At 38.2% G+C, this 13,313-nt stretch overlaps 1 non-coding gene across 1 annotated transcript; it reads left to right on the forward strand.

The window, feature by feature from the left end:
- The first annotated feature begins 291 nt into the window (after window positions 1-291).
- Window positions 292-398, forward strand: LOC128287546 (small nucleolar RNA R71). Its single transcript, XR_008278246.1, has one exon. It is a non-coding gene; the product is annotated as a small nucleolar RNA R71 (small nucleolar RNA).
- Window positions 399-13,313: the final 12,915 nt, after the last annotated feature.

Raw genomic sequence — 13,313 nt, forward strand, 5'->3', positions numbered from 1 at the left:
CTCACGGAATGTACCTGAGTAGAACCACATAATCCAACAATCTTTTTATTTAAAAGTTCTACCTGGTTAGATAGAATAGTAACCGCATCAAGATTGGAGATACCAACTGCGTTTGTCGACTTTGTTCTCATGACTTGCCACTGATAGTTATTCAGTGACATATCTTTAATAAATTTGTAAGCTACTTCAGGTGTTTTGTTATTGATAGCCCCACTAGCAACTGCGTCGATAAGTTGCCTTGTTGAGGGGTTCACACCATTGTAAAACATTTAAACCTGTAACCATAAAGGTAACCCATGGTGAGGGAACCTTCTCAATACATCCTTGTATCTCTCCCATGCATCATAGAGTGCCTCTAGATCCATCTACACAAAAGAAGAGATATCATTCCTCAACCTAGCCATTTTAGCCGACAGAAAATATTTAAGTAAAAATTTTTTGGTCATTTGTTCCCAAGTAGTGATTGACCCTCGTGGTAACAAGTTCAACCAATGTTTAGCTTTGTTCCTCAATGAAAAGGGAAACAACCGACGGCGAATGGCATCATCAGAAATGCCATTGATCTTAAAAGTGTTGCAAAAATCTAAAAAATTCACCAAATTATTTGCAGCAACAGCAAGCCTAACTATACTTGACTTAGTTCCTGTTAAAGTAGGTTTAGCATAATCATACATAGTGCATGGAGCAGGATTCTGATTTACTAGATCAGCAGCAATTGCAGGAGGTAGCGGGCTTTCCTAATTTTCAGCCATCTCCTCGGCTGTGGTGTAAATATCATCCTCTTGCCATTCCTCTATGTATCTTAAGCTTCACCTTATTTCTCTTCGATTTCTGTGAGCTGTGTGTTCAATCTCACTATCAAAAAGTAATGGACCTGACGGTTTTCTTCTAGTCATAAACTATAAAAACCTGCCAAAAGGAAAAATAAAATTTAGTAACAAAAAACAAAATAAATTTTAAATTGCAATAAAATAAATGGCTAAAGTAATAAAAATTAAGTGTTCCTAATATCTTAGTTCCCTGGCAAAGACGCCAAAAACTTGATCTGATGTGAATCGTGATAAGTTTTATAATTTCTAAATGTCTGTTCTTGAAAACTAACTATTATCACGACAAAGGCAAGCGCACCTTATCTGTAACACCCCGTACCCGAGACCGTCGCCGGAGTCGGACACGAGGGGTTAACGGGCTTAATCCACTTATTTGCACAGTTCATTTTAAAATTTTCCAGACGGTGGCTAAGCGTGTCCTTGTCACCTTAAAAATCATATCTTGAGTTCCACAACTCGAAAATCAGTTTCGTAATTTTTCCCTAAAACTAGACTCATATATACATCTACAAATTGTTTTCTAGAATTTTTGGTTAGGCTAATTAGTACAGTTTATTAGTTAAAATCTCTCGTGTTACAGGGATTGACTACACTGACCTTTGCGCATTACGACTTGGATATCTCCCTGTACAGGGCTTCAATACTGATGCAGTTTGTTTCTACAGAAACTATACTCGAAAAGGAATCTGTAAATATATGGCATGACTTCTAATTATCTCTGGTAAATTTATAATGAATTTCCAAAGTCGGAATAGGGACTCCAGAAGTTGTTCTGGCCCTGTCTCACGAAAACTTAAATATCTCTTAACATACTGTTCATATGATCGTTTCGTTACTTTCCTATGAAAATAGACTCGTCAAGGTTCGTTTACATAATTTATTCACTATTTAATTCCATTCCTACTATCTTTAGTGATTTTTCACATCCACATCACTGCAGCTGTCAGCATCTGTCTTTAAGGTAGGCTTTACCTATTTCATAGTTTCCATGATTCGACTAGCCCATTTAACATAAATAGCACAAAATATGATCATGATTAACCATCCCAATGGCTAATCGTTTCCAAACATTTCCATACCTCTTAATGAACAACATACAATGATTATAATACCATGCCCAAAGTATACTTAAGCCATTTTCACATGGCTATCCAAATTTACACAAAACCGAAAGGTACATGACCTACAATAAAAGGGTAGTCCTATACATGCCATTTCAAAGTCCAACCAAAAATATATCGAAAGGAGCTTTGATAGTGTGGGCGACTTCGACTTCAAAATCCGAGTCCGATAGTGAAGAACCAAAATCTATAAAGCAGAGAATCAAAGAAAGCAGAGTAAGCATTTAATGCTTAGTAAGTTTGAGCCATGAATTTAAACACAACCAAAGTATAGCATTCATGTAGCTAACAGATAATTTCATATGCACAAATTCTCAATATCATACTTACTTCACATTACCAACCCTTATATTCATACACAAAGATCAACTTAGCTAAAGGCGGTAGCTCATTTATCAACTGGCGAATACTTATTTGTAAGAGCTCAACTAATTCAAGCACATCTGAAACATGCCTCATTGTTGGGATTTCACAAGCGTATTAACTGAAATTTTTACAGCAAGTTCATTCATTCCCGAATCACGTACCTTGAGTTTAACCGGATATAGCTACTCGTTCAAATACCTTGGGACATAGCCCGATTATAGTAGCTCACACAAATGCCTTCGGACTTAACCCGGATTTAGTAACTCGCACAAATGCCTTGGATCTTAGTCCGGATTTAGTAACTCGCACAAATGCCTTGGATCTTAGTCCGAATATAGTCACTTAGCACAAAGCCTTGGGACTTAGCCGGATATCATTCAAGAACCATGCACACATATATCAATAAATCATGACACATCCATATTTCATTTTCATTACCAAAGCTCAACACAAGACACTTATCATATTTACAATTTGGCTCAATAGCCACATTCAAAGAGCATGATTTTGATTTACTTAAGACATAATCTAATCGAATCATAATTTAAGTTCCATTACTCGAAAACTTACCTCGGATGTTGTCGAGCGATTAGATGGCTATTCGACCACTTTTTCCTTCCCTTTATCGGATTTAGTTCCTCTTTGCTCTTGAGCTTAATTTAACAAATAAATTGATTTAATCATTTGAGCATCAAAAGAGGAACTCAAGGTACTTAGCCCATATATATTCATTAGACATTAAAGTCACATATGTATGGAATCGTGAATCAAACTCAACACATTAGTTAATATTCTCCTTAGCGAATTTTTAAGTCAAGAATAAGCCTTCAATATGCTTACCTATGGGCGAACAAACACATCAACCTATGTACTCATTCATGTGGCGAATATGCATGTCTATGTTGAGGCCAATTATATACTCAATACCACACACAAATGGCATACATTTTACTAACTAATGCATTACATATTATAACTCAATACGCATCCATCATTTACTCCATAACCAGAAACACCATCATGTGTAAATATATACCTTGATATATTATATATGTCATACCAATACATCATGTGCAAACATATATATATATATATGTGCGGGCGAATCACTAAGTTGATTATAACCAAACATAAACATAAATCCAAAACACAAATCTTACCTACCATGCAATAAGCATAAATCATACTTATGAATATACCATGGCGAATACATCACAACACCATACCATTTCAATTTTGGTCATGGTTAAACAAAGAACTTAATGTCTCACTCAAAAATGCTAAAAAGAAAATCCAAGAGTCGTCAATCCACCATCACATGTATCATTAACAAGCTTCACATTTAGCATGCAATGGCATTAACACAAAATCCACCTTGGCCGAATATCATCCCCATGACATAGCAAAGATTTGAACCATGGGCTAATTAAAACTCAAGCTAGCAACTAAAGACATGTATGAATCTCATGACACAACATCAAACATACCTTAATCTAGATACAAGTATGGCCGAACCTCCTCCTAATTCTCTTCCAAACCAAACATGAAGCAAGAACTCCTCCCCTCTTCCTTAGAATTTTCGGCCAAAAGAAATGAAAAAGGATGAACAAATTTTTTTTCTCTTTCCTTCACTCACGGCAATAGGGGAGAAACACTCACACACATTCTTTCCTTCTTTTTTCCATTTCTTTATTACCCATACTTCTTATTTTATTTTTCCTACCATACATCACTAACATAACATGTTTGTGACATGTTTCCACTCATAGCATGGCCGCCACTACTAATTAGGGGAAATTTGACATGCAAGTCCCCCCTTTTTGTTACATGCACTATTAGATCCTTATAGGTTACCCTATCACATTTCGAAAGTATCACACATAAGTCCTACTAACTGAATTCACATGCAATCGACTAAATCGAAGCTTGAAACTTTCACACATTCAGATTTACATATTCTAGACAATAATTATCACATTCAAATATTTTGGTGCCTCAGTTTAGCGGTCCCGAAACTACTTTCCGACTAGGGTCACTTTAGGGCTGTCACAACTCTCCCCTACTTAAGAAATTTTCATCCCCGAAAATCTTACCGGTAAATAGGTTTGGGTATCGTTCTTTCATAGAGTTCTCGGTCTTCCAAGTGGCTTCTTCCATTCCGTGTTTGAGCCATAACACTTTCACTAGTGGAACTCTTTTGTTTCGCAACTCTTTCACTTCATGTGCTAGGATACGAATCGGTTCTTCTTCATAACTCATATTGGCTTGAATTTCGACCTCTGATGGACTAATTATGTGTGATGGATCAGATCTATAACGTCGAAGCATCGAAACATGAAAAACATCATGAATCTTTTCAAGTTCAGGGGGCAAAATCAATCGATACGCAACTGGACCGACTCGTTCGGATATTTCATATGGCCCGATGAATCTCGGACTCAATTTGCCCTTACGGCCAAATCTGAGTATCTTTTTCCAAGGCGATACCCTAAGGAACACTTTGTCTCCCACCTGATACTCAATATCTCTTCGTTTTAAATCCGCGTACGACTTCTGACGATCTAATGCTGCCTTCAGACTCTCACGAATTATTTTTACTTTCTATTCAGCATCTTTAATCAAGTCCACTCCGAAAATTTTACTTTCACCGAGTTCGGTCCAAAACAATGGCGTACGACATTTACGCCCGTATAAAGCCTCGTAAGGTGCCATCTTAATACTTGATTGAAAACTATTGTTGTAAGCGAATTCAATCAAAGGTAAATACCGTTCCCATGAACCACTAAACTCAAGGATGCAACATCTCAACATATCCTCAAGTATCTGAATTATCCGCTCAGATTGACCATCGGTTTGTGGATGAAAAGCGGTGCTAAAATGCGACTTGGTGCCCAAAGCTTCTTGCAATTTCTTCCAAAATCGCGAGGTGAATCTCGGATCTCTATCCGACACAATAGAAATCGGTACCCCGTGTAATCTCACAATCTGAGAAACATACAATTCAGCTAGTTTTTCCAATGAAAAATCCGTGCGTACGGGGATAAAGTGAGCCGACTTAGTCAATCTATCAACAACGACCCAAATCGCATCTTTCTTACTTGCCGAAATCGGCGGCCGGATACAAAATCCATCGTTACTCGATCCCATTTCCATTCGGTATCATGATCGGTTGGAGCAAACCCGTAGGCACTTGATGTTCCGCTTTCACTTGCGACATATTAAACACTTGAAACAAAATCGGAAATGTCTTGTTTCATACCATGCCACCAAACCGGCGTCTCGGATCGTTGTACATTTTCGTACTCCTGGGTGAATTGACATTCGGCTACAATGAGCTTCGTTGAGAATCATCGAAATGAGTTCGAATTTCTTGGAACACACCACCGCACGAACCTCAAACAATCGTCGTCATCCATTTGAAACTCGATTCCATATTGAAACACATTCATTTCGTTTACAACCAATTCATCATCGACTTTACGGGCTTCACGAATTTGATGAGTCAATAATGGTTTGGCCTTTAATTCGCTACTAACACATTGTCGAGTAGAAGACAAGTGTACATTCATCGCTAAGTAAAGCAAGCGGTGATTTCCGGCTTAAGGCGTCATAACCACATTAGCCTTTCGGGTGATAATCAATGACCAGCTCATAATCTTTCAACAACTCGAGCCAACGCCTTTGTCACGATTCAAGTATCTTTGAGTCATCAAATATTTGAGACTTTTGTGATCCGAAAATACATGGCACTTCTCACCAAATAAGTAATGTCGCCATATTTTCAAAGCGAATCGATGGCGACTAATTCGAGATCATGGGTCGGATAATTTTTCTCATGTGGCTTTAATTGTCTCGACGCATAGGCCACAACTCGACCTTCTTGCATCAATCGCAACCTAACCCAAGTAGGGAGGCATCACTATAGATGACAAACTCTTTGCACGATTCGGTTTGCACTAAAATTGAGCTTCATCAAATAAGTTTTCGATTGATCAAAACTTTTCGACATTTTTCGTCCATTCGAACTTAATATCTTTTTGAAGTAGCTTCGTCATTGGTTTGGCTATCATTGAGAAACCTTTTACAAACCGTCGGTAGTAACCGGCAAGTCTGAAAAAGCTCTGAACCTCAGTAATATTTCTCGGAGGCTTCCAGTTAAGTATGGCTGAAATTTTGCTCAGGTCCACTTGAATACCCGATGCGGATACCACATGACCCAAGAAGCTAACCTCTCTTAACCAGAACTCACACTTACTGAACTTAGCATATAACTGCTTATCTCGTAAAATTTGCAACACTAATCTCGGGTGCTCGGCATGTTCGGTCTCATCTCTTGAATAGACCAAGATGTCATCAATAAACACAACTACGAACCGGTCCAAATACAGTCTAAAGATCCGATTCATCAAATCCATAAATACCGTAGGGGCATTAGTGAGCCCAAACAGCATCACTAAGAACTCGTAGTGGCCGTATCTCGTTCTGAAAGCAGTTTTGGGTATATCCGAATCTCGAATTCATGAATCTGGTAATACCCGATCTCAAATCTATCTTTGAAAACACCGAGGCTCCTTTTAGTTGATCAAACAAATCATCAATCTGTGATAACAGATATTTATTCTTTATCTTCACTTTATTCGGTGACGATAGTCAATGCACATCCTCATGGTTCCGTCCTTCTTTTCACAAACAATCTTGGTGCACCCTAAGGTGAGAAACTTGGTCGGCGAAACCTCTATCCGTCAACTCTTGCAACCGAGCTTTCAATTCTTTTAACTCGGTTGGTGCCATACGATCGGAGCTATCAAAATTGGCGTAGTCCGGTACAAGCTCAATACCAAACTCTACTTCCGAACAGTGGTAAACCGGTAATTCTTCGGGAAAAACATCCGGTATTCACAAACCACAGCGCAGATTCGGGTTTCTTTTCCAATTCCTTGTCATCAAGTACATACGCAAGGTATGCTTCACACCCTTTCTTACATATTTCTAGGCCAACATTTGCGATATTACGGTGGCAACCCTTTAAGTCCGTAGACTCAACTCGGATTATCTCGTTATTTGCGCACCTCAAATCAATAGTCTTGCTTTTACAATTCACAACCGCATCATGCACAGTCAACCAATCCAAACCAAGAATAACATCAAATTCATCGAACGGCAAAAGCATCAAGTCCGCCAGAAAGCAGGAACCTCGAATTACTAGGGGCATTTCTTACACACTTTGTCAACAAGCACGAACGACCCAAGGGATTTGACACCGAATTACGAACTCGATGAGACTCAATAGGTAAAGTCTTCTTTGGATGCTAAGGTTTCGCATATATAAGAATGAGTAGAACCAGGGTCAATCAAAGCAATCACATTAGTATCAAAGAGAGTAAAGGTACGGTAATAACATCCGGCGAGGAAGCATCCTCGCGTCTTGCGTATAACATAAGCCCTAGCGAGAGCACGAGCCTCGGACACTGGTCGCAGACATCTCTAGACCCTCACGACCGCCGCTAGCATTGCCCGTATTCCTAGATGGTCTACCCGAGCAAGTGGTAGCACCGGTTTCCCACTCGATTTACATTCATTCGGACAATCTCGGGCAATCTTTGATAAAGTGGTGGTGACCCGCACTTGTAATAAAGCGGTCATGGAACCTACAACTCCCGAATGCCATTTACCACACATCTGGCATTCCGCTCTGTCTCGACGGTCATTTCCAATATTTGGCGATCAAGTGACTCGTGTGCTCCTGGGGTCAATCGCGATCTCGTCTAGAAAAGCCGAAGTGTCCCTAGACCGCCCAAGCCATCTCTAAATTTCTTCGATGATCGTGGGAAGGGCTTCCCAAGACCTCTTCTGAAACTCCCTTGCTCCCACGTCGACTTTTCTTTTCTTCATCTTGAGCTCCTCGGCCTTGCAAGCTCGCTCAACAAGTACTACAAATTCTCGGATTTCCAAGATGCCAACATATAGCTTTATATCATCATTTAGTCCATCCTCGAAACGTTTACACATTACGGCTTCTGAGGAAATGCATTCTCGTGCGTCTGGCTAAGCCTCATAAATTTTCGTTCATAGTCATGAACCGACATGGAACCTTGTTTGAGTTCAAGAAATTCCTTCCGTTTTTGGTCAATGAATCTCGATGATATACTTCTTTCGAAACTTCGGTTTGGAAGAACTCCCAAGTTACTTGCTCTCTAGGCTGTGAAGTCAACGTATTCCACCAATAGTAGGCGAATCACGTAGCAAGGAGATAGTACACTTTAGGCACTCATCGAGTGTGCAAGATAGTTCATCGAGTACCGAATAGTGTTGTCCAACCAAAATTCACTTGCTTGGCATCATCACTATCCGTAGCCTTAAATTGATAGCCGTGTTTTGGATTCTATCAACTAGGGCTTATTTGACCTTATTTGGTCGATTCGGAGGCATTTTAGGTCTTGGGGTTGTGTTTGTTGGGAATGGAGGTTGTGGAACAGCGCATTAGTTCGAATGTATTGGTTGAACCAATCATTCATCACGCTATAGAAAGCTTGTCTAGCTTCATCATTTGGATTACTAGCATTAGGTTGAGAGTCCGCCGGTGCTGTCCCTTGTGCGGGAGTAGGCGCTACACTCTCAAGATCATCAGATACTGCTAGGTCGGGATTGGGATCCATTACTATAAATAAACACATTTGCAAATGTCAGAAATCACCACACTATCAAATAATCACATAATATGGCATGTATAGCTAGACCCAAACGCATTACGGTAGTCCTAGAATCGACTAAACCGTAGTTGTGATACCAATAAAACTGTAACACCCTGTACCCGAGACCGTCGCCGGAGTCGTACACGAGGGGTTAACGGGCTTAATCCACTTATTTGCACAGTTCATTTTAAAATTTTCCAGACAGCTGGCTAACTGTGTCACTATCACCTTAAAAATCATATCTTGAGTTCCACAACTCAAAAATCAATTTGTAATTTTTCCCTGAAACTAGACTCATATATGCATCTACAAATTTTTTTCTAGAATTTTTAGTCAGGCCAATTAGTACAGTTTATTAGTTAAAGTCTCCCGTGTTACAGGGATCGACTACACTGACCTTTGCGCATTACGACTTGGATATCTCCCTGTACAGGGCTTCAATACTGATGCCGTTTATTTCTACAGAAACTAGACTCGAAAAGGAATCTGTACATATATGGAATGACTTATAATTATCTCTCGTAAATTTATAATGAATTTCCAAAGTCGGAACAGGGACTCCAGAAGCCGTTCTGGCCCTGTCTCACGAAAACTTAAATATCTCATAACATACTGTTTATATGATCATTTCGTTACTTTCCTATGAAAATAGACTCGTCAAGGTTCGTTTACATAATTTATTCACTATTTAATTCCATTCCTACTATCTTTAGTGATTTTTCACATCCACATCACTGCAGCTGTCAGCATCTGTCTTTAAGGTAGGCTTTACCTATTTCATAGTTTCCATGATTCGACTAGCCCATTTAACATAATAGCACAAAATATGATCATGATTAACCATCCCAATGGCTAATAATTTCCAAACATTTCCATACCTCTTAATGAACAACATACAATGATTATAATACCATGCCCAAAGTATACTTAAGCCATTTTCGCATGGCTATCCAAATTTACACAAAACTGAAAGGTACATGACCTACAACAAAAGGGTAGTCCTATACATGCCATTTAAAAGTCCAACCAAAAATATATCGAAAGGAGCTTTGATAGTGTGGGCGACTTGACTTCAAAATCTGAGTCCGATAGTGAAGAACCAAAATCTATAAAGCAGAGAATCAAAGAAAACGGAGTAAGCATTTAATGCTTAGTAAGTTTGAGCCATGAATTTAAACACAACCAAAGTATAGCATTCATGTAGCTAACAGATAATTTCATATGCACAAATTCTCAATATCATACTTACTTCACATTACCAACCCTTATATTCATACACAAAGATCAACTTAGCCAAAAGGGTAGCTCATTTATCAACCGGCGAATACTTATTTGTAAGAGCTCAACTAATTCAAGCACATACTGAAACATGCCTCATTGTTGGGATTTCAAGCGTATTAACTGAAATTTTTACAGCAAGTTCATTCATTCCCGAATCACGTACCTTGGAGTTTAACCGGATATAGCTACTCGTTCAAATACCTTGGGACATAGCCGGTTATAGTAGTTTGCACAAATGCCTTGGGACTTAACCCGGATTTAGTAACTTCGCACAAATGCCTTCGGATCTTAGTCCGGATTTAGTAACTCGCACAAATGCCTTGGATCTTAGTCCGGATATAGTCACTTAGCACAAAGCCTTGGGACTTAGCCCGGCCATCATTCGAAGAACCATGCACACATATATCAATAAATCATGACACATCCATATTTCATTTTCATTACCAAAGCTCAACACAAGACACTTATCATATTTACAATTTTGGCTCAATAGCCACATTTAAAGAGCATGATTTTGATTTACTTAAGACATAATCTAATCAAATCATAATTTAAGTTCCATTACTCGAAAACTTACCTCGGATGTTGTCGAACGATTCCGATGGCTATTCGACCACTTTTTCCTTCCCTTTATCGGATTTAGTTCCTCTTTGCTCTTGAGCTTAATTTAACAAATAAATTGATTTAATCATTTGAGCATCGAAAAGAGGAACTCAAGGTACTTAGCCCATATATATTCATTAGACATTAAAGTCACATATGTACGGAATCGTGAATCAAACTCAACACATTAGTTAATATTCTCCTTAGCGAATTTTTAAGTCAAGAATAAGCCTTCAATATGCTTACCTATGGCGAACAAACACATCAACCTATGTACTCATTCATGTGGCGAATATGCATGTCTATGTTGAGGCCAATTATATACTCAATACCACACACAAATGGCATACATTTTACTAACTAATGCATTACATATTATAACTCAATACGCATCCATCATTTACTCCATAACAGAAACACCATCATGTGTAAATATATACCTTGATATATTATATATGTCATACCAATACATCATGTCCAAACATATATATATATATATATATATATATGTGCAAGGGCGAATCACTAAGTTGATTATAACCAAACATAAACATAAATCCAAAACACAAATCTTACCTACCATGCAATAAGCATAAATCATACTTATGAATATACCATGGCGAATACATCACAACACCATACCATTTCAATTTTGGTCATGGTTAAACAAAGAACTTAATGTCTCACTCAAAAATGCTAAAAAGAAAATCCAAGAGTCGTCAATCCACCATCACATGTATCATTAACAAGCTTCACATTTAGCATGCGTTGGCATTAACACAAAATCCACCTTGGCCGAATATCATCCCCATGACATAGCAAAGATTTGAACCATGGGCTAATTAGAACTCAAGCTAGCAACTAAAGACATGTATGAATCTCATGACACAACATCAAACATACCTTAATCTAGATACAAGTATGGCCGAACCTCCTCCTAATTCTCTTCCAAACCAAACATGAAGCAAGAACTCCTCCCCTCTTCCTTAGAATTTTCGGCCAAAAGAAATGAAAAAGGATGAACAAATTTTTTTTTCTCTTTCCTTCACTCACGGCAATAGGGGGGAGAAACACTCACACACATTCTTTCCTTCTTTTTTTCTTCCATTTCTTTATTACCCATACTTCTTATTTTATTTTTCCTACCATACATCACTAACATAACATGTTTGTGACATGTTTCCACTCATAGCATGGCGGCCACTACTAATTAGGGGAAATTTGACATGCAAGTCCCCCTTTTATTACATGCACTATTAGATCCTTATAGGTTACCCTATCACATTTCAAAGTATCACACATAAGTCCTACTAACTGAATTCACATGCAATCGACTAAATCGAAGCTTGAAACTTTCACACATTCATATTTACATATTCTAGACAATAATTATCACATTCAAATATTTTGGTGCCTCAGTTTAGCGGTCCCGAAACCACTTTCCGACTAAGGTCACTTTAGGGCTGTCACATTATCGAACAGTAGTACAGCCTATGGCAAGACCGAGATGTTGAACCCAAAGGAACTAAAAGAACTAGTATTAACTTTCTTTTTATTATCTAGCCTAAAAATAAAGGGGTTTGTTTTATCTAAACTAATTACTAAACTAAGAATGCTCAGAAAGTAAATTGGGGAAATAACTTTTTGGAAAACTGAATGATTTGGACAATACCTAAGGGAAAAATCCATCTAGACTTCCCTTGTTATTGACTCTGAATCAGACGATTTATTCACTTGACTTGATCCATAGAAATCCCTATGTTATATTATTATCTCTCTCGAGACTAACAACATCTAACCATAGGTTGATTAATTGAAATCTTTTTCTAATTAAAACCCATAGTGTTGCATTAACTCGATCTATGGATTCCCTTATTAGGTTTCACTCTAATCCGGAAAAATTATGTCACCCTATCTCTAGGCGTGCAATCAACTCCGCTTAATTCTGTTAGATCTACTCTTAGACATAGACTTTTGCTCCTTTAAATAAGCACATCGATACTTGAATCAATATCCTGGAATATTAAAGCAAGAATTAAGAACGCATAATTAAGAACAAGTCAAATATTTATCATATAATTCAGATAATAATAACAAGATCCATCTTAGGTTTCATTCTTCTTAGGTATTTAGGGGGTTTAGTTCATATTTATGAAAGAAAACATCTCAAAAGAATAATGATAACAAAACATAAAGAAAACCCAAGAACTCTTGAAGGGAATTGAAGGGAGATCTTAAGTCTTAAAGGTGAATCTGGCTTCTGAGATGGATCAATCGGCTTTCTTCGAGTAATTCCTTGCCTCCTACCCCATGTGTGTCTTTTTAGTACCTCCTGGGGTGTTTATATAGGCTTTAGAATTCTTTTAGACCCTCAAGAGTGGCCTTTTCTGAATAGGACTAGACTTGGGCTCGACAGGGAC

The sequence above is a fragment of the Gossypium arboreum genome, chromosome 13, assembly GCF_025698485.1.
Source record: "Gossypium arboreum isolate Shixiya-1 chromosome 13, ASM2569848v2, whole genome shotgun sequence".
Classification (NCBI taxonomy): Eukaryota; Viridiplantae; Streptophyta; class Magnoliopsida; order Malvales; family Malvaceae; genus Gossypium; species Gossypium arboreum.